This window comes from Myotis yumanensis, unplaced genomic scaffold, assembly GCF_028538775.1.
Source record: "Myotis yumanensis isolate MYYU_CA2020_CCGP unplaced genomic scaffold, mMyoYum1.0.hap1 SCAF_3, whole genome shotgun sequence".
Taxonomy (NCBI): Eukaryota; Metazoa; Chordata; class Mammalia; order Chiroptera; family Vespertilionidae; genus Myotis; species Myotis yumanensis.
The window spans coordinates 94,362,364-94,390,298 of record NW_027223754.1 but is presented as its reverse complement, the minus strand read 5'-3'; the positions used below and the strand labels follow the sequence as shown (position 1 = coordinate 94,390,298).

Below are 27,935 nucleotides of genomic sequence, written 5' to 3'. Positions count from 1 at the left end.
TTGCTGTACATTTTTGATAGATTATGGAACCTAAATGGAGAGTGGTTTTGTGGCTTGCAAGGAGCAGCAGGGCTAAACTTCCAGCACCAAGCCCTGCTTTTACTGATGAATGTCTCTCCTTACTGAGGAACTAGTTCTTGCTGCCAAAAACTTTTTGTGGTTTCTGGGCCTGTGCAATCTTGGACTCATTCTAGTAGGAGTGGTACTCAATCCTAGCTGCACATAAGAACCCCTGGGGAGCATAATGGGTCCATAGTAGAACCTGGTGATTCTAAGGTACAACCAGGGTTGAGGACCACTGAGACAGACCATCAAAGAGGAAGTTGCAATTAGTTTTAGAATTCCCAGTTATTTTTATAGGCTATAGGCCCAGTGCACAACAGTTGTGCACTCGGCGAGGGGGGATCCCTCAGCCCCGCCTGCACCCTCTCGCAGTCCAGGAGTCCTCAGGGGATGTCCTAGTGCTGCCACGGAGGCAGGAGAGGCTCCCGCCACTGCTGCTGCACTCACCAGCCGCGAGACCGGCTCAGGGCTTTTGGCTGAGCAGTGCTGCCCATGTGGGAGTGCACTGACCACCAGGGGGCAGCTCCTGCATTGAGCGTCTGCCCCCTGGTGGTCAGTGCATGTCATAGCCACTGGTCATTCCTATATAATAAAAGGCTAATATGCAAATAGACCGTTCTGCTGATTGGTCTATTTGCATATTAGCCTTTTATTCCAGTTCTCTGGAATAATTCTTTATGTTTTCATCTATTTTCTTAAATATTAATCACTGTTATTTGGATATCTGAGTAACCTGAAGATTGCTATTCTCTAGGGTCATTTTCCTCTTGGTTCTGTCAGTTAGTATGCCTGATAATTTTTTTTAAATTGAGTATTGAACACTTTGTAAAAAAATTGTGGATACTCTTTTGATGTTCTCTTTCTTGAGAGAGTAGTCCTTTAGCTTTAGCAGGTAGTTAGAATTGGTACCCTCAATTCAGTCAGGGACTGAGTTTCTTTTAGGCTGGGTTTTGTAAACATTGGTCTGTTTGCAGTTTACCCTTATAACTAGGGTATATTCTCTTCATGACCTCAGATGAAAACCTCAATTTTCTCCATTTTGAAGAGCTCTGAACTCCAAGTTTGTTTCTTCAACACTGTAAGTTGCTGCTAAATCTTGAGCTACTCGTCCTCTCAGTTTGTCCCTGTAACAAAGTAGTAAATACCTTGAAGGAAAGGCAGCTCACACTATTACTGTACTATTTCACTCTTTCCTTCACTCCAGAATCTTCACTCCTAAGATCCCAACTGCTTTGTTAGCCCTAATCCCCCAAAACAGTTTTGGGCCCTGAATTCTACTTTATTTGATACTCATATTATCATATCTCCTCCTCATTCTTTGAATCTCTCCAGTGTATCTTTTCTCATCACCTCATCTTTACTATCTTAGTTCCTTTGTTTTAATGTATATTTTCACAGTTAACTTACAGATGGACATTTTTAAACAAAATCTGGCAATGACTGCCTTTTGATAATGAAACTCAGCCTATGTACATTATTATGACAATGGGCATAGTGTTTTATTCAGACCATCTTATTTTCTATTTAGCATATATTTCTCTTTGTATTAGTTTATCCATTTGCCCCCATTTCAGGTTTGCTGACTTGCACAATATCTTCTTCATTGCCTTCACCCCATCCCAGTTAGTTTAAATTTCTACTTGGCTTTTTCCTTTCCATCCCAAATAGTCATTATTATACTGATTTCTATTAATATATCTAAGATAAATAATAATCCTACTAAATTGTTTTATTCCTTATTCATCATGAGTCCCAATTCATAGGTTTTAGACTTTTTACATAATTTTAAAATAATTCAGTGGTGCTAAAGAGAACAGATTGAAATCTGGGGAGGGGTTGGAGGGCTGGGTGCAAAGGTGAAGGGATTAAGAAAAAAAACTTGCCCACTTTGGCTCAGCAGTTGGAGCATCAGCCCATGGACTGAAGGGTTGCAGGTTCAATTCCAGTCAAGGGCATGTACTTGGGCTAAATGCTCCATCTTGGTCCCAGTCTGGGCACATGTGAGAGGCAAACAATTGATGTCTCTCTCTCACATCAATGCTTCTCTCTCTCTCTGTCTCTCACCCTTCCTTCCACTCTCTCTAAAAATCAATAGAAAAAATATCCTCAAATGAGGATTAAAAAACAAAACAAAATAAAAAACTCATAGACACAGACAATAGTATGGTGATTACCAGAGGGGAAGGGGGTGGGGAAGGTATAAGAAGGTGAAGGGGATTAAATGGTGATGGAAAGAGACTTCACTTGGGGTAGCAAGTATAAAATACAATGTACAGATGATGTATTATAAAGAATTATACACCTATATAATTCTATTAATCAACTAGAGGCCCAGTGCACAAATTCGTGCACCAGTAGGGTCCCTCGCCTGGCCTGCAGGATGGGCCTGAAACCGGCTCTCTGACATCCCCTGAGGGGTCCTGGATTGCGAGAGGGCCAGGCCAGGCTGAGGGACCCCACTGGTGCATAATTGGGGCCAGGGAGGAACGTGGGATGTTGGTCAGTCATGGAGGGACCACAGGAGGGGTCCAGGGCATGTCCGATCCATCTCACTCAGTCCCAATCGGCTGGACCCCAACAGCAAGCTAACATACAGGTCAAAGCGTCTGCCCCCTGGTGGTCAATGCATGCCATAGCAACTGGTCGACCGGTCGACTGTATACCCCCTGGTGGTCAGTGCACATCATAGCAAGCAGTTGAGTGGCTTTAGCATATCACACTTTGATTGGTTGAATGGACAACTGGACACTTAGTATATTATGCTTTTATTATATAGGATGTCACTCCATTAATTCAATTAAAAAATTTTAAAAAAATAGGAAGAGAGAACCAAGATGGCAGTTTAGATAAACAAGGCACTCACTCCCTTCCATAACCACATCAAAATTATAATTAAAATACATAATAGCCATCATGCAAAACCACCTGAGATCTGGCTGAATGGAAGTCCTACAACTAGAGAAGTAAAGAAGAAATCACATCAACACTGGTAGGAGGCACAGAATGGGCTGGTCCAGACACCCACTTGTAGAGGCCTCCCATGAGGAGCAAGGGGTCCCAGCCCCACACCAGACCACTCAGCACAGGCTGCCAGTACTGGGAGGAGAAGTCCCCATAACTTCAGGCTGTAAAAACCAGTGGCAATTGTGGCTGAGTGTCACAGACTGCTGGAGTCCCAGAAGTTCCTCTTAAAGGGCAGGGGCATGCACTTACACAGACTAGCTCCCTCTGAGCTAAAGCACTGGGGTAGTAACTTTGGGGGATTCAGGTACATATGGGGAGGAACTGGATTGTCTGGCATCAGGGCAAGAACTTCGGGAGTGGCTTTCTCCCAGACAGGGGTGCTCACAGGGGCCATTGTTCCTGTGCTGGACCTCCACCTTCACAGAGCTAACTGGAAACCATATCTGAGTTTCCATCAGCCTGGCTCACCCTGTTCACTCCACCTTGGTGATTCCCTGGGACCCTGCCCCATCCAATTTGTAGCCCAACGCAAACTGTTTGCAGTGGCTTTTCCATTTGAATGGCCTGTCCTGCCTCAGATTTCAGACTTTCCTAAAATCTCTCAAACAAGCATCAGCTGCCCCATACCTATCAATAAGAGTCCAAAGGACTGGCTCTTGCAGCAGCATGCCTTGCTTTACAGCTGGGCACTTCCAACCCCAACACAAGTAGCAGCAATCTTCAGATCACTTTGTAGCTCCTGCTAGGTGGCCTGAGGCAGTGGCTAACTTTGCACCTCCCTGAAGACCCAAGAGCCAGTGCACCCAGTGGACAGCTTCAGTCCATACCAAATTACAACACTACATGTCCACAAGTGACACACTCAAGAGTCAGACTCAGTAAGCACCAAAGCCCACTGAAGCAAATCCTGCTGCATAGAAATTTCTCCTGCACAGAAGCTCTTCCACTGTATTCCCAGCTGGTCCTCACAGCTAATTGGCCTGGAGGTCAATTCCTCCCAGTGCCCACAGCAGCAATCAAGGCTCAACTATAATAATAATGTGCACACAGCCCACACAGGGGTCCTCCTAGAGTGCCCAGCTCAAGTGACTGGGGAGGCTGAGCCACTGGGTCCTACAGAAAACCTTCTACACAAGGCCACTCTACTAATTTCAGGATACATAGCAATTCTACCTAATACATAGGAACAAACACAGGGAAGCAGCCAAAATTTGGAGACAAAGAAACATGTCACAAATGAAATAACAGAAGAAAACTCCAGAAAAAGAACTAAATGAAAAGGAAGCAAACAAACTACTAGATATAGGGTTCAAACCAATGGTTATAAGGTTGCTCAAGGATCTTAATGAGAGATTCAAGGGGCTTAGTGAGAACATCGAAGACATGAAAAAGGATGAGTCAGAAATTAGGCATACACTAACTGAAATAAATAATAATTTATAAGTATTCAACAGTAGAGTAGAGGATGCCAAGAATCAAATCAGCAATTTGGAATATGATGAAACAAAAAATACCCAGTAAAAAGAGCAAAAAATAATAATAATAAAGAATCAAAAAATATGAAGATAGTATGAGGAGCCCCTGGGACAACTTCAAGCATACTAACATTCACATTATGGGGGTGCCAGAAGGAGAAGAAAGAGAGCAAGATATTGAAAACCTATTTGTCACTGGGGGGTAGGGGAGGCCAGGGGATTGTCAAGGGCGGGGGGAAAAAGGAGACATAGGTAATACCCTTTGTAATACTTTAAGCAATAAAAAATAAAAAATAAAAAAATAAATAAAATAAAATAAATAAAAAAAGAAAACCTATTTGAAGACATAATGACAGAATATTTTCCCTACCTGGTGAAAGAAATAGACTTAAATAAACATACAAGTTCAGGAAGCACAGAGAGTCTCAAACAAGAAAAACCCAAAGAGGCCCACACCAAGATACATCATAATTAAAGTGCCAAAGGTTAAAGACAAAGAGAGAATCTTAAAAGCAGCAAGAGAAAAGCAGTTAGTTACCTACAAGGAAGTGCCCATATAACTGCCAGCTGATTTCTAAACAGGAAGCTTTCAGGCCAGAAGGGAGTGGTAAGAAATATTCAAAGTGATGAATAGCAAGGACCTACAACCAAGATTACTCTATCTTGCAAAGCTATAATTTAGAATTATAGGTCAGATAAAGAGCTTCCCAGATAAGAAAAAGGTGAAAGAGTTCATCACCATCAAACCAGTATTATATGAAGTGGTGGTGGTTATTCTGGAGGAAGAAGAAAGAAGAAGAAGGAGAAGGAGAAGGAGAAGGAGACGGAGAAGGAGACGGAGACGGAGAAGGAGAAAGAGAAGGAGAAGGAGAAGGAGGAGGAGGAGGAGGAGGAGGAAAGAAGAAGAAGAAGAAGAAGAAGAAGAAGAAGAAGAAGAAGAAGAAGAAGAAGGAGGAGGAGGAGGAGGAGGAGGAGGAGGAGGAAGAAGAAGAAGAAGAAGAAGAAGAAGAAGAAGAAGAAGAAGAAGAAGGAGGAGGAGGAGGAGGAGGAGGGGGAGGAGGAGGAAGAAGAAGAAGAAGAAGAAGAAGAAGAAGAAGAAGAAGAAGAAGAAGAAGAAGTAGAGGGGGAGGGAGAAATACATATCTATCAACAATTGAATCTAAAAATTAAAAATAAACAAACAAGGAATCTAGTGAATAAAATAAACTGATGAATACAATAGAACCAGAATCATGGAAATATGGAACAGACTGATGAATCTCAGAGGGAAGGGGGAGTGGGGTTTGGGGGGCAGGAAGAAATTAACCAAAGAACTTATACGCATCTACGCATTACTTACAAACACAGACAATAGTTGCTGAAGGCCTGGGGTAGGGTGGGAACCAGGTGGAAGAAAGTAATGGAGGGGGGCAGTGCGTCTGTAATATCCTTAACAATAAAGATTTAAAAATATAAATTAATAAAAATACCTACCAAATTTAAAAAATAATAGTAATCTAGTGGTGCACTAGATCTATTTAAGTAAAAAAATGCAGAAACCATAAAGATATAACTGACTGCATGAGAAATTGTAAGTTTTATATGGCTAAAATAAATTATAAGCAAAATCAAAAGAAAAAAATTTCAGTGTATATGAATAACAGACCAACAGTTGATCTCCTTAACATACATTTTAATTTTTTAAAAAATATATTTTATTGATTTTTCACAGAGAGGAAGGGGGAGGGATAGAAAGTTAGAAACATCGATGAGAGAGAAACATCGATCAGCTGCCTCTTGCATACCCCCGACTGGGGATGTGGCCACAACCAAGGTACATGCCTTTGGCCGGAATCGAACCCAGGACCCTTCAGCCCGCAGGGCGACGCTCTATCCACTGAGCCAAACTGGTCAGGGCTTAATTTATTTTTCAGAAAAGGAGAAGACAGCCCTGGCCAGTTTGCTAAGTGGTTAGAGCATCCGCTTGTGGACCAAAGGGTTGTGAGTTTGATTTCTGGTCAAGGGCACATGTCTCAGTTGTAGGCTCAATCCCCAGCCCCAGTCAGGGCACTTGTGAGAGGCAACCAATCAATGTGTCTCTCTCACATCAATGTTTCTCTCCCTCTCCGCCCCCGCACTTCTTTTCATTCCACCCTGTCTGAAAATCAATGGAAAAATATCATCGGGTGAGGATATTTCCAATAAAGACATAAACTATATGAACAGGCAATTCACACAGACATAACTTGAAATGGACAATAAAACTCATGAAAAAAATGTTTATCCTTTTAAACAGTTATGGACATGTAATTTAAGACAATAATGCAATACCATTTTTACCCATGGCAAAATTAAAATGAGTGAAAATACCCAGTGTGGTTTGGGATATGGTGCCCTATGTACTCTCTTATCCTGTTTGTGTAATATGAATTGTTTGTACTTGGACAATCTAGCAAAATTTATTAAAATTTGACCTACCAATCCCATAAGAGAATCAGTTCTACAGAAAAACAAAAGTACATACAAAACTTTTTAATACTGCAATTTGGGGAATTAGCAATTTTGGGGAAAGTGGACAGGTTGGATTATGGTTAGATTATGGTTGGGTTATGGTTTTTATTTAAATTATGGAATATTTTGCAGCTGTTAAAAATATTGAGTTGGGGCCAGCTGGTGTAGCTCAGTGGTTGAGCATTGACACATGAACCAGTCAAGGCACATGCTTGGGTTGTGGGCTCGATCCTCAGTGTGGGACGTGCAGGGGGCAGCTGGTCAATAATTCTCTTTTGTCACTGATGTTTCTCTCTCTCTCTCTCTCTCTCTCTCTCTTTCTCTCTCCATTCCTCTCTGAAATCAATAAAAAATATATATATTTAAAAACATTGAGTTGGGATTATTTGATATTCAAGTGGAAGAATATCCATGATGTTAAGTTCAAAAAGCATGTTTTGGCATTCTATGCATGATCTGAGCCTATTCTGATAAAATAATAATAGTAATAATATGGAGATAAACATGTATTAGCACCGAGAAATTGTTGAAAGAATTCACACTTGTCAAGGGGTGAAATTTAAAAGAATGGTAGGATTGTTATATTTTCCCTTATGTACTTCCATAAAGTTTTGTCACAGATATGATGATGATGAAAAATAGTTACACGCACATGGTGGGCGAAAAGCCTTCATAGAGGAGGTAGATGGCTGACCTTCAAAATTTGTTAGGATCTAACAAACGGCAGCCTTGGTAACCACATCATAGATTACTCAAGTTTCCTTACACTAGTTATTTTTGAGATTTGTTGTTTATTTTCACTGCTTACTGCTACTAACTTGGTCACTTTATTTTTTCCAAGGCTTTCATCTAATTCTGAGGAAAATGAATATAATTACAACTCAATTGTGTTTTCTATTTGTGATCTTCTCTGAGTAAAGGAGTAATGACAGAAAAGACTGAAGCATTAGATTAAGAATGATCCTAGGATCCTCTGTGGATTTCATTTTCCCCTCACAAACCTAATATTCATGATCAGAAATACATAGCTGTGATTTCATTACAATATATAAAGAAAGCAAACCCTTCCTCCCTCGTGATGTTTGCCTTGCTAACGCCATATGAGAAAAGACAATGGACACTACTTATTCCCAACCATTTTTAACAGGTAAAGATATCCTATCTAATAAAAGAGAAACATGGTAATTAGCCATACATCTGCTATCCTTCCCATTGGCTAATCAGGGCGATATGCAAATTAACTGCCAGCCAAGATGGCGGCCGGCAGCCATGCACTGAAGCGAACAGGGAGGCTTGCTTGCTCCAGTGACGGCAGACTCCAACGTTCCCTGCCTGACTTGCCGGCCTCTGAGCTGCAATCTAAGCAACTATATTGCAAATATAGAAGCTAAACAAAACCCCAGAAACCTGCCTTAGTCAGCCAAGCTTCAGCCAGCTGGACTGCAACATTGTATCAAATACAGAAAATAAACAAAGGCCAGAAACCTACTTTCAGCAGCCGAGGCCTCAGAGCTAAAGCTGGCCCAGAATAAAAAAAGAAAAAAGAAAAAAAGGAGCAGTTGGGAGCTTCAGTCACCCGCCAGCCTGAAAACAGCCCTCAGCCCCTCACCAGCCTGGCCAGGCACCCCAGTGGGGACCCCCACCCTGATCCAGGACCCCCTTCAGGGCAAACCAGCCAGCCCCCACCCGTGCACCAGGCCTCTAGTCTATATAGTAAAAGGGTAATATGCCTCCCAGCACCGGGATCAGCGGAGCCGCGAGGCCTCCCAGCACCGGGATCAGCATGACAGGGGGCAGCGCCCAAGCCCCCTGATCGCCCTGCGGCTCTGTGTGTGACGGGGGGGGGGGGGGGGGGGGGGCACAACCTCCCTATCCGCCCTGCTCTGTTCATAACAGGGGAAGGCACCCTAACCCCCTGATCAGCCCTGCTCTGTGCTTGATAGGGGGGAGCTCCCCAATCCCCTGATCGCCCTGTGGCTCTGTGTGTGACAGGGTGTGGCACCCTAACCCCCCCAACAGGCCCTGCTCTGTGTGTGATGGGGTAAAGCCATAACCTCCCCATCGGCCCTGCCCTGAGTGTGACAGTGGCGACGCCCCAACCCTCTGATCGGCCCTGCTCTATGGGTGATAGAGGGCAGCGCTCCAACCCCCTGATCCACCCTGCTCTGTGTGTGACAGGGGGCGGTGCCCCAACTCCCCTATTGGCCCTACTCTGTGAGTGACAGGGGGGAGCTCCTCAACCCCCTGATCGGCCCTGCTCTGTGTGTGACAGGGTATGGAGCCCCAACCCCCCTGATGGACCCTGCTCTGTGAGTGACAGGGGGTGACGCTGCAACTTCCCTATCGACCCTGCCTTGAGTGTGACAGTGGGCGGTGCCCCAACCCCCCAATCGGCTGTACCCTGAGCATGACTAGGGGTGGCATCGCAATCTCCCGATCCGCCCTGCTCTGTGCATGACAGGGGGCAGTGCCCCAACTCCCCGATCGGCCCTGCTCTGAGCCCGACCAGGGGCTGCACCTAGGGATTGGGCCTGCCCTCTGCCACCCAGAAGCAGGCCTAAGCCAGCAGGTCATTATCTCCTGAGGGATCCCAGACTGTGAGAGGGCACAGGACGGGCTGAGGGACCCCTCTTGCCCCCCTAGTGCACAAATTTTTGTGTACCGGGCCTCTAGTCCTATATAATAAAGAGGTAATATGCAAATTGACCATCACACTCTTGCACAAGATAGCCGCCCCCATGTGGTCACAAGATGGCCAGCAGGGGAGGGCAGTTAGGGGCGACCAGGCCATCAGGGGAGGGCAGCTGGTAGTGACCAGGCCAGCAGGGTAGGGCAGTTGGGGGCAATCAGACCTGCAGGGGAGCAGTTAGGTATTGATCAGGCTGGCAGGGGTGTTGTTAGGGGGTGATCAGGCAGGCAGGCAGAAGCAGTTATGGGCAATCAGGCAGGCAGGCAGGCAAGAGGTTAGGAGCCAGCAATCCCAGATTGTGAGAAGGATGTCCGACTGCTGGTTAAGCAGTCAGACATCCCCTGAGGGGTCCCAGATTGGAGAGGGTGAAGGCTGGGCTGAGGAACACTCCTCCCTAGTGCACAAACTTCGTGCACCGGGCCTCTAGTAAATCAGATAAAAAGAAAATTACCATTTTCACACTGTCATATTTTGACAAGCAAGCAAAGACTCCAATTTACATTTTATTGCACTTATTTCATTTCAGAAATATATTTGTAGTTCATGGAGTAATTTTGAAGTGTAATGGGTCTAAATACAAAGAGTTTTGCCCCTCAAGGATAAGCATGACCATGAATTTTTTGCATTATTATTTTTATAGAAAAAAGGCAAGCTGTGACACATTTATTCAGGCCTTTACCTTCCCAAACTATGACAATCGTGCATCAATTCTAAACTGAATGCTTAGGTCCCTTGGTACAAACTCTGGCCTTCAGGCAAGTCAAAAAGTTACCATCCTACCTAACCTGGGCAAGTTTATTAAGAAGCTTTGAGGACAGTAGATTTAGTTTGTAGCGTTTGCAGTTTTTTATTTAAGATTTTGATTATCTTTTTATGTTTATGAACAAATTTATATTTTGTTTTCTATGGTTGTTGTAGATAGTTTTTGCTGTAGGACTTGGAGTTATACTACTAGTTCTGTCCCTTATAAACAGTGCAACCTAAGGCAAGTTACTTAACCTCTCTGCACCATCGGTTCCCAATAAATAAATAATAATAGTAACAGCACAAGAGTATGAGGCTATTTTAATGATTAAGTGAATAAATATAATGTTTGTCTCATAAATGTTATAAGTTTATATTTTTTTTTCTGTAAGGGTTTTGTTTTTTTCTAACATAAATTAGGAGGATTAGCTTTTGGATGTGTTTTAACACTTTTTCTATGCATTCCCAATGTATTACTTGTCACTTAACATTGATTTTGGTGGTATTTTCCACATGAAATTTTATTTGTACATATTCTTTGTTTATAAAAGTTTTTTCTCCTTTATGGCTTTTGAATTTTGAATCATTACTAAAATTGCCTTTTCCACTACAAAGTTACAAAAAAGCTGTTCCATATTATCTTTCATTACTCTTATGGTTTTGTTGTATAGTTTTGTCTTTAAAACAATTAGAATTTAATCTGCAATTTAATTTTATTTTTTCTACACAGCTACTTATACCACTTATTTCCCTATTGGTCTGATATGCCACTTTTATCATATACTGAGTTCCCATATATACAGAAGGGGCAAAAGTAGGTTTACAGTTTTGAGTGCAGGAAACGGAGTTTATTTTTGTATTATTGTATGTTAACTAGAGGCCCGGTGCATGAAATTCATGCATGGAGGGGAGGTCCCCTCAGCCCAGCCTGCATCGTCTCCAAGCTGGGACCCCTCGGGGGATGTCCGACTGCCGGTTTAGGCCCTATCCCAGAGATCGGACCTAAAATGGCAGTTGGACGTCCCTCTCACAAGTGTGGACTGCTGCCTCCTAATCGCTCACCTGCCTGCCTGCTTGGTTGCCCTTAACTGCGCCCCCCCTACCAGCTTGGTTGCCCCGAACTGCTCCCTGCTGCTGGCCAGGTCACCCCCAACTGCCCCGTCCCTGCCAGCCTGGTCGCTCCTAATTGCTCCTTCCCACACTGGCCTGGTCACCCCTTACTGCTCCCCCTGCTGGCCTGGTTGCCCACAATTGCCCCCCACCAGCCTAATCTCCCCCATATGCCCCCCTGCTGGCCTGGCCGCCCCCAACTCCCCCCCCCCCCCCCCCGCCGCCCCGCCAGCCCAGGTTGCCCCACACAGCCTGCTGTTCAGTTGTTTGATCCTCCTCATTAATCCCCCTTCTGGCCTGGTCATAGTCAGCCATCGTTGTGAAGGTGTGAGGGTTAATTTGCATATTACCTCTTTACTATATAGGATTATTACATTTCATTTTCAATATGAACAACTGTAAGCCCACTTTTATTCTGCCCTGTATTTAGGTTTATTGCTGGACTTTTTCTATTCTAAATATCAGTCTATTCATTCACCGATAGTGTACTTTCAATCGAGGATATATAATTACTAGAGTCTTGATGCACAAAATTTGTGCAAGAGTAGGCCTTTCTTCCCCTAGCTGCCGGCACTGGCTTCCCTCCAGCACCTGGGACCCGGGCTTCCCTCTGGCTGCTGGCAACCGGGGCCTGGGTTTCCCTCCTCACAGAGGGAGGCCCCGCCCATCCACTGCAGCCCACCGGTCGGTGGCCTGGACCTCCCTCTTTGGGGCGATTGTGGAGCCTCCCAATTGATCGCCCTGCCGGCCTGGGCCTCCCTCTACAAGGCAATCATGGGGTAATAGCTGGGTCCCAGACCAATCGCATCGCACCTGCCTTGGCTGGCCTGGTGCCAATGGGTATCATAGTGTGGTTCCAGATGGTCATCTGGATGGTCATCTAGATGGACGTTCTGCTGTTCGGCCATTTGGTCGATTTTCATATTATGCTTTTATTATATAGTATGGTTTTTATTCTCTCTTAGATCTAGTAGTCCTTCATTGTACTTTTTCAGACATGTTTTGACCATTTTCATTTACTTCTTATATGAGTTTTAAAAACACAGCTTCTATCAGCTTCTATCTAATTCCAGGGGGAAAAAAACACATTGTTTTTTTATTGGAATTGCTTGTGATTTTATAAATCAACTTTTTATTTTATTTTACTTTTAAATCTTTATTGTAGAGAGTATTACAGATGTCCCTCTTTTTCTTCCCATTGTCCTCTTCCTCCTGGTTCCCACCCTGCTTCAGGTCTTTGCTACCATATTGTTTATGACCATAGGTAAGGCATATATACATATAAGATCTTTGTTTAATCTCTTCCCACCCCCCTTACACACCCTTCCCTCTGAGAATGATGTGTCATGGTGTGGGCCTCTTTTGAGTCCTCTTGTTTGGGACTCTCTGTACTTTCTGAACTCATAAGTCTATTTCTTTCAGCAGGTAGGGAAAGTTTTCTGTCATTATCTTCAAATAGGTTTTAAATATCTTGCTTTCTCTCTTCTCCTTCTGGCACCCCCATAATGTAAATGTTGGTACACTTGAAGTTATCCCAGGGGCTCCTTACACTATCTTTATATTTTTCTATTCTTTTTTCTTTTTGCTATTCTGAATGGGTGTTATTTGCTTTTTCATATTTCAAATCATTGATTTGATTCTCAGAATTTTCTATTCTATAGTTAAATCCCTGTAAATTATTCTTTAGTTCAGTTATGTATTCTTAATTTCTGACTGGTTCTTTTCCATATCTTTGGCATTTTCACTAAGATCCTTGAAAGTCTCACTAAGTCCCTTGAAGCTCTCATGAAGATCCTTGAGTAACCTTATAACCATGGTTTTGAACTCTGTATACAGTAGTTTGCTTTCTTCCATTTCTTTCATTTGTGCCATGTTTCTTTGTCTCTAAAATTTGGCTGTTTCCCTGTGTTTGTTTCTATGTATAGGTAGAGATGCTATGTCTCCTGGAGTTGGTAGAGTGGCCTTGTGTAGTAGGTGTCCTATAGAGCCCAGTGGCTCAGCCTCTTCAGTTACCTGAGCTGGGCACTCTAGGTGATCCCTTGTGTGGGCTGTGTGAACAGTCTTATTGTAGCTGCACCTTGATTGCAGCTGGTGTCACTGGGAGGAATTGACCTCCAGGCCAATTGGCTGTGAGGGCCAGCTGAAACTACAGTGGAAGATCTGCTGTGCAAGAAACACCCCTATGGAGCAGGACTTGCTTCAGTGGGGCTATGGTGTCCACTCAGTTTTCCCCTTAAGTGTATCGCTTGTGGATGTGTTGAGTTGTAATCTGGTATGGACTGAAGCTGTCCACTGGCTCTTGGGTCTTCAGGGAGGTGCAAAGTTAGCCACTGCCTGGGGTCACCTAGAAGGAGCTACAGAGAGATATGTAGATTCCTCATATTTGTATTGGATTTGGAAGTGCCCAGGTGAGGCCCAGCTGTGAAGCAAGGCAGGCTGGTGCTGGTGCCAGGTCTTGGGCCTTTTATTGATAGGTTTGGGACATGCTGATACCAGCTGCAGCTTAAGAGATTTCAGCAAAGTCTGAAGCCTGAGCCAGGGCAGGCCATTCATATGGAACACCTGCTTCAAACAGCTTGGGTGGGGCTGTAAATTGGATGGGGTGGAGTCTCAGGGAATCACTAAGGCTGAGAAAACAGTGTGCTTCAGGGGACTCAGATATGGTTGCCAGTCAGCTCTGGAACAGAGAAGGTCTACGCATAAGAACAATGACCCCTGCAAGCACCTCCATTTGGTACAAAGCTGCCACCAAGTTCCTGCCCCAATGCCAGACAATCCAGTTCCTCCCTGTATGTGTCTGAGTCCCCCCCCCTCCCACCCCCACCATCTCCTGGAGCTGGAGCTCAGAGGAAGTTTGGGCCAGCCCTTTCAGAGGGACAAGTAGGTCTCTGGCAGCCTCCATGTCCCTCAGCCATAATCCCCTTTGGTTTTTACAGCCCAAAATTATGGGTACTTCTCTCCCCATGTATGGGACCCTGGGTGGGGTGTCTGGTGTGGGGCTGGAACACCTTGCTCCTCATGGCAGCCTCCACAGAGATGATCTTCCTCTGGATTAAAAAACCAGCCCTCGTTGGTGCCGGATCAGCCCATTCCATGTCTCTGCTCCTCCTACCAGTCTCAATGTGCTTTCTTCTCTACTTCTCTAGTTGTAGGACTTCCATTCAGCCAGTTTTCAGGGGGTTCTTGATGATGGTTGTTTTGTATTTTAGGTGTCATTTTGATGTGGTTGTGGAAGGCAGTGAGTACTGGCATTTACCTAGGCTGCCATCTTGGTATCTATAAATCAATTTTTTAGACATATTTACTTTTCTTGGTCCTGTTTTTCTTTTCTTTCTCTCTCCTTTGTGTGTGTGTGTGTGTGTGTGTGTGTGTGTGTGTGTGTGAGTAGCTTCAAATTCTGTATTGAATGAAGTGAATATATATAAACAAATATAACTACTAAAAATGTTAACACTTAAGGTTAAAAAATTACATACACATTTAAGTCCAACAGGAATGATAAATATGTATGTTTAATTTTTCTGTCATACCATATCTTCTGAAAAAAATGCTTAGAAAAGTAAAATAAATCAGCTGAGTAAAATCAGCTCAGACTCAGTTGATGTTCTGTTGGCCTTTCTGCTTTGGCACATTCCCAGACCCACTGCCTGAAATTAAGTGTCTGAGGAACCCACTTGGGATTTTCTCATCTGGGACTGGACAGGTTTATGCCCACCTGGCTCATTGCCAGGAGTCAACCTAAGAAGTAGGTTTCAGACTCTTCAGGCAACCTGTTCTCTGTCCCACTGCTTGCAGATCACATTGTAGGTGAGCACCTACCAGGGTACAGAAGAAACCTTGTAAAGAATTATTCTAATTTGCTTTTCCCTAGTTTTCTCTATCTTTGCATTTTCTGTCCTAGATGAAATGAAATTGCCTTCCCTTTTTCTATTTCTTTTTACCCCTGCCACACTGACACACTATGGTGTTCCAGGAGAGAGCTCTGGGCACCATCCAGCCTGCAGGTGAGTAGGTCATGTCCAGGAGCAGGGATGCTCACAGCCATGTGGAGAGAGGCTGCTGACATTCTCTAGAGTATTGCAGCACCAGAGAGCTGCCAAGTGGCCAGCTGTGCTGCCACTGCCTTGAAACAAAGGCTTTGCAGGGCCACTTCTCACTCTTGCCACCTCTTTCTCTTTTCCTTAAAATACAGCAGTCCTTTCCCTTTCTGCCCACAGGTGCAGGAGACTTTGGGAACATCTCCCCTGCCTGAACAGCTCAACCCATATTTAGGATTATAACACCACAGAAAGCCTATGCTCTTGGAGGACATGTTGTCCTTCAGGATGCTCACCCATGGGTAAGAGACTATTTAATAGCCCAGGCAGAGTGACAGATGACTTCTCTCTGCATGGCAGACTCTATCCATAGCTATGGGACAACATGCTCAATAAAACAGCAGTTAGTAGCATACACCCTCCATGGTCACTGAAAACTAATGAGAAAAATTAAATGATCCAGTGATAAAAAAAAAAAAAAAGCTCTATCCTTTTGCTCAGACTGTTGATTTGACCTGTTTCATGGACTGAGTTTTTTTTGCTCTTTTGCTAATCATTCTTTTAAGCAGGAGGAGGAAGAGGAGAAGGAACAGGAGTGGGAAGTATGTCTCTTCTGGTCATTTAAAGCAGAGTACTAGTATCCATATACTTTCCCCTCCTGCCCACCTCCTATATTGGGCTGTCAGGAACCTGCAGGCTCTGAAGGATTCCCTCATATTTCAGCCCTTTGAGAATACCCCTCAGTTCCCTTCTACTTAGGTAGTCTTTGACTCTGTGTTTGCATTTCAAGCTGTTCCTTCCAAACCTTACTAACCTTTGCTGCAGCTCTCTTTTATTTGTCTTGGCCCTTTCTTTAAATCCTGTTACCCTCTAAACCAGGTCCCATCTGCTATCTGTCTTCCAAAGATTCTTCCATCATTTGTTAAATACTAATGTGAAGAGACCCTTTTTCTTTTTATGGGTTGTTATAATTTACTAGAGGCCCCTTGCAGGAAGATTCCTGCAAGAATAGGGCTTCCTCGGACCTATTCCTGCAAGAATAGGGCTTCCTGAGACCACAGCAAAGCAGAGAAGGGAGCGAAGCCCACCGAGGCAGGCTTCCCTTCCTTCTCTGCTGCCTTGCTCCCTCCCTTTGCCGCTTAGCCCTTGGCTCCCTCCCTTCTCTGCCACCTGGGCTCTCTCTCTTCTCCGCCACTTTGCTCCCTTGCCAGGTCACGGATCCAAGGCCCGGATCCCCTGGGCAGCGTCACACGCTGCCGGCTCCACCTGCAGTATGCAAATTAGCCATCATCTTTGCTGGCGGTTAATTTGCATATCATGCTGATTAGCCAATGGGAGGCATCGAGAAGGTACGGTCAGTTACCATGTTTGTCTATTATTAGGTAGGATTCTTATCAATGCATTTTATCTTTTTAAATCATCAAATGGAAATTTAGGAATAAGATAGTACAGACACATGTGCTTGGATATTATCTTGACCCACCAAAAGTTATATATATATAACTAATTCGTGCACATGTGGGGTCCCTTGGCCTGGCCTGCAATTGGGGCCAATCAGGGCCACGGGAGGTTGGTCAGCCAGGGGGAGGGGCCACGGGAGGTTGGTCAGCCAGGGGGAGGGGCCACGGGAGGTTGGCCAACCAGGGGGAGGGGCCACGGGAGGTTGGCCATCACCAATCATGGCCTTTGGGGTGACCAGCTGGGGAGAAGGGCCATGGGAGGTTGGCCAGCAGGGGAGGGGGCCCATGGGAGGTTGGCTGTGAGAGTGCACTGACCACCAGGGGGCACCTCCTGCATCTTCCCCCTGGTGGTCAATGTGCATCATAGCAACCTGTCGACCAGTCATTTGGTCGTTTGGTCATTCAATTGCTTAAGCTTTTATATATGTAGATATATATCTTGTATTCCTTATTGTCCTTTTATGCATTTATATAATTCTGTGGATGTATCTCCCCTCTTCAAACTGTCTCCTTCCTCAGCTTTTTTCCTTTCCTCTCTGATCTTTTTCTGTTGTTTTGGTAGACTACTTTTCCTCTTACTCCTTAAATGGTATTAGGCTCCACAGATCCATTCTCCACATTATCACTTTATTCTCAATTCTTGTTCTGGGTTCTTTCCATTTCCATGGATTCAGCTATTAGAAGAACACTGATGAACTGATCAACTTACATTGTAGCCCACAGGGTTGTTCCCCAGGTCTTCAGACTCCTGCATCCAACCATCTGATGTACACTTCTAGCCTGAAGTCCCACAGGAACCTCAGTGTTATTCAATAAAAATTTGTACTCTTTGTCTGCCATTCCTTCCCCTGAAATATCTTAAAACATGGTTTAATGTCTTCTCAGTCACTAGACACCCAGGATTGATTCCTCCCCTTCCTCACCTCCATACCCAAGTAATTGACTAGTCCTTTGGTTTTTTAGCTATTTTATAAATCACTCTTCTCTTTCCATCCAACCCTCACCATCTCTATCCTATGCTAGTCTACATGTTTTTTACTGTCATTCTCCACCTTGTCATTCAAGTCAACTTTATGACATACAGATTTAACTAAATCACTCTCCTGTTGGAAACTCTTGAATGACTTTGCTGCCAATAGATTACAGATCCTTAAATGAGAAACAAGGCCCCTGTAAATATGATCCCTAATCACACCTCTATGCTATCTCCTATCACCGTTTGCCTCACATTTTATTATCCAGCTTAAATAAATTTCCCATAATCCCCATGTCATTTCACCTTTATTTTTGTATCTATATTCTGCTTCAAATTCCTTCTCATCTCCTTGCCTGGCTAATTTCTGCTTTTCTTTTGGTATCGCCTCCTCCAGGAAGCCTTCTCCACTTATCCCTTCTCTCCAAGGATTAGTTACTTGCCCTGCTTTGATTCTTCCATAATCCTTTTACATATTATCTTTTCACATGTCATATCATGTTTATTCCCCCACTAAATCATGAGTTCCTAGAGAATAAGAAATGAAAAACAAACAAAAAGTTATACTTCATCTTGATCCCAAATTATTTAATAAATAATGCCTATCCAGGAATGCATGCATACAAAAGTTAATTCTAGATTCTGACACTGAAAACACTTTCAAGAAATTTTTATTTTTTTATGTGCTTGGTTTCAAAAAGCTGGGGTATATATATATATATATATATATATATATATATATATAGGCTTTCATGTAAAGTATAGAGAACACAAATATTTATATAAAAATAGATTATTTTTTCTTTATGCCAACCATGTTGTAGTATGTTAAATGACAAAATAATAGTGCCTGTAAGAAGGAGATGCTGGTGCATTTTTCCCCACCAGCTGAAGAGCTTTGCTTTGAGATTTTAAGACTTATTTGGAAAGTGTATGAGAATCATCCTCCTCTAAGCCAGGTTCTGTCATATCAGAATCTGCATAGTCTCTCGGGGTAGTTTTCCTTTAACTTGGATTTTTTAACAGCTATAAAAAGGGATGTAATATATATCCTGGATGGCTCATGGGTCTCTCAGGCAGGATCTCCCCATTGCAGCTAGTCATTAGTGGCGTCTCCACATTCTACAATCCAGGCATCAACTTTGCAAGTTCAGGTTTCTTTTTCCTCTCTCTCTCTCTCTCTCTCTCTCTCTCTGATGATCACACTCCAAGAAGTTGGCTTACATTAGACTAATTAAAATAAACTGACTTATTTAATACATAGGTTGTATATACCCATTTTCCTGGATCTATTCACCTACAAGGGAAATTCCTTCCTAGTAGTGCAATCCTCTCAAAAGGCTATAGAAAACAACATGAAGTTAGCGAGGTTCCCCAGTGGGCCATGGATAGTACAAGCATGTGAGGGACAGAGTGAGAAGTGAATAAAAATATATGCACTTACCAGAGGATTGGACACATATTCATGTTTTATTAACATGAATTAAAATATAAGTACACAGCAAAAACTTACAGTCTGATGGAGAAAGACTAGCTATAACAGAAAATGGAATTGTCTGTTATAATAAAAATGCAAAGAACTCAGCAGAGTTTGGGATGAGGGAAGGTTATATGAAAATGGGAATGTTTGAGTTGAGTTTTGAAAGATGAACAGAAGTTGGGAAAATAGAGAGTGAGAGAGAATTTTCCAAGAAGAAAGAATTATGTGGAAGAAAGACATTACAATATAGTTTGATAAACAAAGGATTGAGATATATTAACTTCAAAGTCCTTTAGAGGAAATTTTTATAACTCTGTAACAGTGATAAATTGCCCTTTTCCACTCTAGGGATGTTTGTCTCTAAATAAGCAAGAGCAGTTGTCTAGATTCAGAGCATCTTTCCCCTAAAAAGTACTGAATAATGCTGAATTTTTCTTGGCTATCAGACTATTTTTCATATATCATCTTAGTCATCAAAATAGCCTAGTATATATAATACAGCAGTTCTAAGGTCAGTACTTGCTTATATTAGTCATGTTATTAGTGCTGGCTGACTTTTAGAGAGGTACTTTAGAAACTTGGATAAACAGATAAAGAAGTTTTTATCAGAAACAATTTGAAACCTTTCTTTTAGAAAGTCACTTCTAGAAAGATTTCTGCTGATGAAGTGTTTCATCTATTTTTGTTATAATCCTTCTTGGTTTTAACTCCAGAAGGTGATATTTTCTGATTTTTCCCTGATTTTTGGGCTCTTATTTGGCTGAGGGTAACAGCCTTTGTTTTAGTAACAAGGATTCAAGAAATATGAAGTATACTAGCATTTTAAAATATCTTCCTAAATTTAGTTTCTAATCTGCCCTCATAGTTCTCATTTTTAAATTAATACCTGATTTCTGGAATTAGGACTGTTGGGAAGTAAAAGTGGATGGAAACATCTTGCCAAATTCCTACTAGAATATATCCATAAGAACCTTGATGAAAAAAGTTACTAAAGTTTGTTATTATCTAAGTTTTTAAGACATCTTCAAGATGGTGAATTAATTGGTCTCTGACATTTCCCTAATTTCTATGGAATAGATTCATCATAACTCCTTTTCATATTCCTATTCCTTTTTTAATTTTAAAATTATTTTTTAATTTTTCAAATACAGTTGACATACAATATTATATTAGTTATGGGCGTACAACCAGTGGTTCAACATTGTATAATTTAACAAGTGAATATCCTGATAAATCTTATACCCATCTGACACCATACATAGTTATTACAATATTATTTTCTATGCTGTAGTTTACATCCCCATAACCATTCTTGTAACTACCAATTTGTATTTCTTAATCCCTTCACCTTTTTCAGCCATTCCCCCAACATCTCCTCCTATCTGGCAACCATCGAAATGTTCTCTGTGTCTATGGTTCTGTTACTGTTCTGCTTGATTGTTTGTTTTGTTTTTTAGATTCAACTGTTGATAGATATGTATTTCTTGCCATTTTATTTTTCATATTTTTTTTCTTCTTCTTCTTAAAGAACACCATTTAATATTTCATGTAATACTGGTTTGGTGGCAATGGACTCCATTACCTTTTTCTTGTCTGGTAAGCTTTTTATCAGTCCTCTGATTCTAACTGAGGACAGAGTAATCTTGGTAAGTAGAGTAATCTTGGTTGTAGGTCCCTGCTTTTCATCACTTTGAATATTTATTGCCAATCCCTCCTGGCCTGCAAAGTTTCTGTTGAGAAATCAGCGAATAGTCTATGGTAGCTTCCTTGTAGGTAACTATCTGCTTTTCTCTTTCTGTTTTTAAGATTCTTTCTTTGTCTTTAACCTTTTGCATTGTTATGTGTCTTGGTGTGGGCCTCTTTGGGTGCATCTTTTTGGGAATTTCTGAGCTTCCTAAACTTCTATGTCCTTTTCCTTCACCAGGTTAGGGAAGTTTTCTGTCATTATATTTCTAAATAGGTTTGCAATTTCTTACTCTCTCTCTTCTCCTCTGGCACTCCCATGATGCAAATGTTGGTAAACTTGAAGTTGGCCCAGAGGCTCCTTACACTATACTCAACTTTATTTTTATTTTTTAAATAAATCTTTATTGTTCAGATTATTACAGTTGTTCCCCTTTCCCACCCCCCCATAACTCCCCTCCACCCAGTTCCCACCACACCCTCTGCCCTTACCGCCCCCCCCAGCCACTGTCCTCATCCATAGGTGTACGCTTTTTGTTGCCGGGTCATTCACATGGAAAATGTAGCTATTTCCATCCACGATGTGTCCCTGTGTCCGGCCACACAGGGACCATCTCAGCCTCACAGGGGCCGTCTCAGCCTCTCAGGGACCGTCTCAGCCTCCCAAGGACTGTCTCAGCCTCACAGGGGCTGTCGCAGCCTCGCAGGGGGCGCCGCATCCCATGTTGGGGGTGAAAGTGCGAGACAGAAGTTCCTCTCGCTGTCTCTCCTGCTGCTCCCTTGCATATCGTCGATGTTGGAAGTTTCTGAGAGCAGTCTGCAGGTGCTGGACATCATACTTTAACTGGTCAACACGAAGTTTGGTATTCTGTCTTTTGTTGGGCGGCTCCTTGCTGGACAAAATCTCCAGGCATTCTTGCTGGCTGAATATCTGGTATGCTTGCTTGGATTTCGTTTTCTGCTAAGTGCACAGACTGCTTGTCTGCCATCTCCTGGCATCCCATGTGAGACTGGATCTGGTGGACCTGTTTGTGCGTTTGCTGATACAGCGGTTCCATGTTGCCGGCCCAGCTGGGTCCGGTTCCGGCTTCCTCTGAACCTGATTCTGCTTCTTGAGTGTGTCCCTTATGGGTGAGAGGAGTTGAAATCTGCAGTTTGTTGGGTTACACTGCAAAAGCGCAGGTGTTCCTTTTGTGCCACTGGCACAGCTTGGGCGGTGATGTAAATTGAATAGGGCGGAGTCTCAGGGAATCACCAGGGAGGAGCAAACAGCAATGGGGTCTCCTCGACTCATCGCCTCTCTGCGACTCCGTGTCTCCATGTCCTTGAGTGCCGGTGAGCAGCTCCACGAGAAAGCCACTCTCGCTTTCCGACCCGCTGCAAGGCCTTCCCGCCTCTCCCGGTAGGGGTCTGGGACCTCAGAATCCCACCCCAAACAAGCTCAGTGGATTCGAGAGTTTGTAACCCCTTTCGATTGAAAAAAACCGTGCATCCAGTTGCAGCCCACCTGGTGCGGGACTCCGTACCTCTGTTCTTGGCGCCTCTGCATATCCTACTCAGTCTCAATGCTCTTCTTTCTTTCCTTCCAGTTGTAGAACTTCCACTGGACCAGCTTTCCCATGGTTCTGAATGATAGCTGTTTTGTCTTATAGTTGGTATTTTCAATGTTGTTGTGGAAGGCAGCACGCACAGGTCTGTACCTTATGCCGCCATCTTGGTTCTATGATATTATTACTCTTGTGGGCTCTTCCAATGTTTCCACACCAGCGATATTTACAAATATCATAAACCAATAATTCTTCTGGAAAAAAGTAGTTCCAACGCCGAATCCCTCCTTTAATGCCATTTTTATTCACCAAAGAAAGAACAACTTGATCAATTTCAGGGTAGGGGGAGCCCTGAAAACCTTCAATGTTTTCTGAAGTGCTGGTACTATTAAAATGCCCAGCCTGTTTTCTCGGATGCATCACATCTAAGTACTCGTAAAGTATCTGAGAATCTGACATTGCTGACCAAAGAAGAGAGGAAATACTGTTCCTCTTCAGAAGTATTCTTTGATTGTGTAAGAGAAAATCTGTTATCTTCAGCGACCTCCAACACCACAGGCTTTCCCTTTTTTGATGACTTATACAGCCAAAAGTTCCTATTTCTTGTATAAACTCCTAGATCTACAAAAAGACGCCTTTTCCCTGCAGGATCCTTCACAACTAAGAAGGAAAGGTCAGGGCCGCTTGGCTTGGCGGACCCCAGCCTCTCCAGGGCCTTGGAGGTCAACGTGCAGCTCTCTCCTATCTCCTCATCTGTGGAATTTCACTGAAGGAAATTCCTGGTTTAATTGGTGGTTCAGAAAAATGGGAAAATGCTTGGCTGGTTGTCCCTGGAATCCCACCATCATCTTCATCATCTCCACTGACAATCAAATGAAAAGCAGGCTGCAAAATCTTTCTCACAAAATTACAGACATGGATGTTATCTTTAAATGCCACATCATGAAGTTGAAATATTAAATGGCAGCTAAATTTCTCGTCAGTGCTAGAATCTAAGTTTAAAACATCTTCAGCTGAACAGTTAACTCTGTATAACTCTTGAAGTGCTTTACAAACATGCTCAATGAGTAATGCAATCATCTTTTTTCCATCAGCTCCAGGATTAGCAAGTTTGTTAAATTCCAGATCAAAATAGAGCTTGCAAACAGCATTTTCAGGAATGACTTCATAGCAGTGTAAGAGATGTTTTCAGGATTTATAATGAAACCAAAGCTGAACATAACTTGTTACAAGGTAAATACGTTGTCCATCGCCCACTTCGCATTCCAAAGCAAATACATGAACATCCTCTTTGCAGCTTTTAACAAAATTAAAAGCCTGAGTTTGGTGAGGAAATAGTTTCCAAATAGAGGGCGGCTCTTCTGGCTTTGACAGCTGGGCCTGTACACTGAGGACAAGGGCTTCCCTTCATAATGGGATGCTCGCTCTTCAATTTGCTTCAGTTTTGCTTCCCATCTTCTCTTAATGGGTTCAGAAGTGTGGGGAGACCAAGTCCTATCCCATGTGAGATGGCTATCAACTACACCTTTGGCACTGCCTTTCTAGTACTTGTACTTATCAAGTTGATAAATAGTCTCTTGAATTTTAGCAGAATACTCTGAGACAACACAAACTCACAGTATTCCCTGTCATGCCCACTTGCCTTTCCCAAAGTCTTTCCCTTCAAGGCTCAGGTCAAGTTCTGCCACCTGCAGGACCTTCTCCAGAAACCTGCTTCCTGGGCAGGAGGCCCTGCCTCCACGGCGGCCAGCGCAACCCAGGGAGGCTCGATTCTATACTCATTTTTAAATTCTTTTTTCTTCTTGTTTTTTTATTGTTTTTTTGTTTGTTTGTTTGTTTCCTTATATTCCAAATCACTGAATTAGTTCTTGGTTTCATCTTCTCTACTGTTGAGTCTCTGTAAATTATTTTTCATTTCAGTTAGTGTATCCTTCATTTCTCACTGATTCTTTTTTATGGTTTCCATGCCCATTTTTGTGCTATTGAAGTTAATTACTTCCCCTAAATTCATTGAGCATTCTTATAACCAGTGTTTTGAACTCTGCATCTAGTAGATTGCTTATCTCCATTTTATTTAGTTCTTTTCCTAGAGTTTTGTTCTATTCTTTTATTTAGGATGTGTTTCTTTGTCTTCTCATTTTTGCAGCCTCTCTGTATTTGTTTCTATGCACTATGTAGAGTTGCTATGTCTTCCAGGCTTGGTAGAGTGGGCTAATGTAGTAGGTGTCCTGTAGGCTCCAATGGCACAGTCTCCCCATTGACCTGAGCTGGGAACTCCAGGTGTGGCCCCACCACCCTCCCACCTTCCTCCTCACCCAGTGTGGACTGTACATACCCTCATATTGTAGTTGAGATTTGATTGCTATTTGAATGTCAATTTGGGGGATTTACCCCCTGGCCGATCAGTTGCAAGGACTGGTTGAGACCACCATGGAGGATCTGCTATGCAGGGTCCTTCTCCATAGGGTAGGATTCACTTCAGTGGGGCTCTGTTGCCCACTGAGTCTGCCACCTGAGTGTGTCCCTTATGGAGGTGTTTGGGTGATGCTTTAACATGGTCTGAAGCTGTTCATTGGGGCCTCCTGGGAGGTGCAGGCCAAGGTCAGCAACCACCTATGTTCTGCCCAGGGCCACCCAGCATGCACTACAAAGTGATCTGCAGATGGATGCCACTTGTACTGGTCTTGGAGGTGCCCAGGAGAAGCCTAGTTGTGAAAAGAGGCTAGCTGCTGCTAGTGATGGGCCTGGAGCCACTTGGCAAGAGGTACAGTGTACACAAATGTTGCTTGTTTAAGAGATTTTAGGGAAGTCTAAAGTATGAGCCAAGACAAGCCATTTGTATGGAAAAGTGACTGGAAACAACTTGGGTGGGCCTGCAAGTTGGGTGGGGCAGGTTGTCATGGAATCACCAGGGTGGGAAAAGCAGTGATAACCAGATTGGTGGAGACTCAGACATGGTTTTGTAAGGGAAGGCCTCAGAGAAAAAACAATAGCCTCTGCCAGCACTTCTGTCTGGAAGAAAGTTGTTCCTCCAGCTCTACTCCTGATGCCAGACAATTCAGTTCTTCCCTGTATGTCTCTGGTGCCTTTTGAACTGCTTGCCCAGCCAGCACTGTAGCTCAAAGGGAGTGAGTTTGAGTAAGTTCTTATGTGGGCCCTTAAAGAGGAATTGCCTGAGAGACCAGCAGCCTTCCTTCTCACTCAGCCTCAATTCCCTCTAGCCTTCATGGCCAGAAGTTATGAGGACTTCCTTTCCTGGACTGGAACCCTGGGCTACAAGATTAGTGTGGGCTTTAACCCCTCACTCTTCAGTGGGGACCTTCAAAGCTGAGTTATTCCTCCTGATATTTGTCTGCCACACGTGGGTATGTGACCAGCATATTCTGCATCTCTGCCCCTCCTACCAGTCTCCATGTAGCTTCTTCTTTATATCCTTAATTGTAGGACTTTGTTCCACTAGATTTCAAGCAGCTCTGAACAATGGTTTTTCTGTAGTTAGCTCTAATTTTGATGTGCTTGTGGGAGGATGCAAGTACCGCATTTATGTACACTACCATCTTCACCAGAAGCCCTCCTATTCCCTTTTAGCTCCCAAATGAATCATTATAAAATTTATATAAATGACCACAATTACAGGCTACATTCAAATGGTTAAAACATGACCAAGTTAATTCCCACTGTTAATTTTATTCAATAATACCACCCAGTTTATACATTTGATATAGGAATTCAGAAATCACCCAGTTGATAGGCCTGTGTAACTCAGGGGTGCTCTTATTTCCCTAACACAGCAATTAACTCATCTGTTTAGTGAGATAAAGGCTGTTGCTTATTAAAATTTTGTGTCACCCAATGAAAGATATTTAGCCCTGTCTGGAATAAAGTTGTTCTTCATTTATTGTGTTCAGTGGGCTGGTTATTGTATCTATTTCCATTTTAGGCACTGGTTTCTGAACCACTGGTAAATGCCTATGATATATTACAAACAATGTACTGATGATTTCTCTACTTAAAGGGAAAGGAGAGGTTCCCTTTATGTATCCCAGCTACCCTAACTCCCCAATACCTTCCTAGTCACATCTATCAGTATTCTACTGTGTCCTCAACCATTCTATCCAGGCATCATCATTCTTAGATGTATATTGAGCCATTATGTGTTGGATGCTCATGATTCAAAGACACCAATTCTTCTATTATTCTATCTGTTTTAATAGACATGCTCCCTGGATATGCTCAAAGACAGTATCCCTGCTGATTAGTTTGTTTCCTAAAGCCATCTATTAAAGAGCCTAACCCATAAAGGAGAAAAGGGAGTGTATGTCTTTTTAACTATATATAAAAGCTTAATTACGTTGGTTGATTGATTTAATAAAATAAATGAATAAAAAAAGCAGAGGGAAAGAAAGGAAGGAAGGGATAAGGAAATAAAGTGAGGGAGAGAAACAGGATTTTCTGAGAGGCCTTGTAGTTCTCCCCCCGCCCCTGGCAAGTCATCTTTAAAGTACCTGTGCCCACATTTTTACATATGAGACCTCACCTGACAAAGTACAGCAAGAAAATTTGGATAAACATCTCTACAGTAACTTCCAGGATTTTCACAGATTTAATATCTGTTTCCATAAAAACAGGTATGGCAAAGCTAGTCTAGACATAGCTAAGAAGGAGAAACAAATACCATGAGAACTTCACATTCTAACTTAAGGCAAAAGCTTAAAGTCCCACTTTTGTTTTTTATAACTTGGAGCTTTAAACTCAGCAGGAGAGAGCCTTATTACTTCAAGCAAGGAATATTTTAATTATATTAATGAGGTTTCATTTTTTAGTGTTTACATTTCTCATAAAAGTGAAAGCAATTACAGCAACAATGTTAATAAGGAATGTTCCTCAGGGTAATGGAGAACTTTTAGATTCTGGTTGTGGCCTTGTGCACTCCTACTACCAGCCCTTCCAGCAGCCAGAATTTGCTATACTGACTGTTCTGAGGTATTTTCTTCATGTTTTGCTAAACCATTGGTAAGAGTGTTCAAAAAAAGTGAATGAAAAACTCAGAGAATGAGCCTGAACTCTGAAAGTAAAATACTTTTCAAATCAACCATAATAACCATGAACAGACTAGTTTCTGAAACAATGTGAAATAGATAGAAATGATGACCCATAGCTGAAGACAATTTCACTGTTGGATGAGAACCTACTTTGTTTTGTTTTTTGCTTTTATCTTTA

At 42.8% G+C, this 27,935-nt stretch overlaps 1 protein-coding gene and 1 pseudogene across 1 annotated transcript in view; one reads left to right on the top strand and one right to left on the bottom strand.

Moving 5' to 3' along the window:
* Positions 1–27,935, top strand: part of HTR2A (5-hydroxytryptamine receptor 2A) — a 91,456-nt gene that overhangs the window by 5,487 nt on the left and 58,034 nt on the right. The window lies entirely within an intron of this gene.
* LOC139005090 (DNA-directed primase/polymerase protein pseudogene) lies at positions 22,830–23,795 on the bottom strand (annotated as a pseudogene).